At 50.1% G+C, this 2,324-nt stretch overlaps 1 long non-coding RNA gene across 1 annotated transcript in view; it reads right to left on the bottom strand.

Annotated features, from left to right (window-relative positions):
* Positions 1-2,324, bottom strand: part of LOC105310274 — a 16,506-nt gene that overhangs the window by 3,352 nt on the left and 10,830 nt on the right. Inside the window, exon 3 of the long non-coding RNA XR_897478.2 lies at positions 433-525. This is a non-coding gene — a long non-coding RNA (uncharacterized LOC105310274). The remainder of the gene's footprint in view (positions 1-432; positions 526-2,324) is intronic.

Below are 2,324 nucleotides of genomic sequence, written 5' to 3'. Positions count from 1 at the left end.
GGAAAGAAAGACGTTCTCACAGAATTCCATGTTAGCAGTGCCTGGCGGTTACTAAATACATTTGTGAATCATATGGTTATTCCAAGGGGTATGGGAGAGAAAATGAGAAATACCATTAAGAAATATCATTCTCGATTTTAAAAATACAGAAGTGGGATTGCACAGACCATGAGATCAAATAAATTTTGAATTCCCACATAATCGCTGACTCCCCTTTTTTATCTGCCTCCTGTTCTTGGCTGACGCCCTCCCTTTTTTTCTGTCGAGATGTGGGGTCCCTGACTCAGTACAGTAGCACCTGCTGTCTCTGTAGCTGTCGGGGGGTGGGAGGCAGCCTTAGCGTTACAGCTCAAGTGCTGTCCTGACGATCTCTGGCTGTGTCGTGTATAATGACAGGACGTTACGGGGAACTCGGGGTGCGGTCCCACCCACCTGCATCCCAGGTGTTGGTGGTCAGCTCTGTTGAATGTGCTTTAAGATCCTGCTTGCTCTTTGTGGGCTCGGGTGTATTTCCTTTCCCAGCATCTGAAGTAAAAAACAAACAAACAAAAAACAGATTTGTCTGTACAAACGGAACAAAAGTACAATTAGCAAGTAAGTACATGACTCGGTCACTTGTATAATCTGACACTTTTTTTTTAAGATTTTTGTTTCAAATGTAACTAGCACACAATATGGTATGTTTCAGATATACGCCATAGTTACCCAACATTAAAGTGTGACCAACTGAGTGACTATTCCATGTCCCTCGGTTGCCCTTGCCTCACTTTCTGTCCCTTCACTGGTAAAGGATGAAGAGTTTGGCGACTGGGCTGAAAATGCCCTGAGGTTCACGGCGCAGTGGAAAGTCGGCCTGGCATGACGAAAACGCCCCAACTGTGAAAACGCGAGCACCGCGAACGGCTTCAACATGGACCGTCGGTGTGGGGGATACGGCTGTGCGCTCTACCATTCGACTCTTCTGCATGTTTTCAGATTTTCATAGTAGGGGAGAAAAAAGAATGTGGGTTCCAGATGGTTCGAAAACAATGAGTCGTGGAAATGGCCACTGGGTTTGGCAAAGGGAAGGTCCGCGCAGACTTAGACGAAGGCAGCCTTAGCGACAGCGTAGCGACAGCGTAGCGACAGCGTAGCGACAGCGTAGCGACAGCGTAGCGACAGCGACGGACGCGGCGGGGAGGCGAGCCTGTCTGAAACAGGAGCGAGAGGGACGGAGAGGGAAGGAATCTGATGGCGAGTTGTGCGAAGCTTTCGAGGAGGCCCTGCTGCTAAGGCCGGGAGAGCGAGGCGGCTCCTGGAGGCGGCTGAGCGACCGAGACACACACGTTTTTAAGATGGGAAAATTGACGGCATGTTCAGATGAGAATGGGACTGAGTATCTTAATTTGTGACATGACAGGAAAAGTCACCAAGCAGGATGGGAGGGTAAGTGGACTTGGGAATTGGAGTAACGTACTTTTTATACAGGTTCCGAGAAATGGAGTCGCTGCTTATATTGACTATATTTTCTTATTTTCTGTCTTCTGGATGCTCCAGTGTTTGGGGTGTCGATCCTGGAGGCTCCCCGTTCCCGGACTCCTATTTCTCAGGGCAAAGGACTCCCCAAGAGCATGCCTTTGACACACACGTCAAACGCTTTGGGGCCCGGGGCCCATACATGGGTTCACACATGGCCTCACATAGCCATTTCCTTTGTCAAACATTCACACTCCAAGCCAATGTTCCCTCTGCCCTAAATCACCCTGGGCCAGGTCCTGGACAACGACAAGACCCACCCCCAACTACCCAGCCCTAAGCTTACTCCATGCGGCTACCTCACCTCGCCCATTCCTCCCCACTGCGCCCTCCCCTCTTCCTCTGGCCTCCTGCCTCCTGCACCCCTCTGGTCCTTCCCCCCACGTGGCCCCGCACGGGGTGCCGTGCCTCCTGTTTCTAGGAATCTGTGCATCTAACTTCTTCCTTCGTAGGTCGTTTCCATGCCTGTGTGTCTTACCACACCTGAGGGCAACAAATCCCAGGTATGTTTCAACACTGGGCCAAAAAGTCAACACATCCTTTTCAGAAGAACTGCCAAGTGCCACCAGTAAAAGCTGTGCTCCTTCCTGACCTACGAGCACAACGGGAGACTGTATTTCCCAGCTCCTTTGCCTGTAGGATTTGTTAGAAAACACTGTGCCCACTTTCGACATGACAGCTGAAAACTGGAATTAGGGTGAATTTTCAACATGCATTTTTCCCTATGAGTTGGGTAGGCATCTTCCCACATAACCGAGAGCTAAGGGCTACATGTGAAAACTGGAGTCCTCTAGTGATCTGACCAGCCA

The sequence above is a fragment of the Pteropus vampyrus genome, unplaced genomic scaffold, assembly GCF_000151845.1.
Source record: "Pteropus vampyrus isolate Shadow unplaced genomic scaffold, Pvam_2.0 Scaffold1768, whole genome shotgun sequence".
Taxonomy (NCBI): Eukaryota; Metazoa; Chordata; class Mammalia; order Chiroptera; family Pteropodidae; genus Pteropus; species Pteropus vampyrus.
Note: the sequence above shows the minus strand (reverse complement) of the source record. Positions and strands in the feature narration are given on the sequence as shown.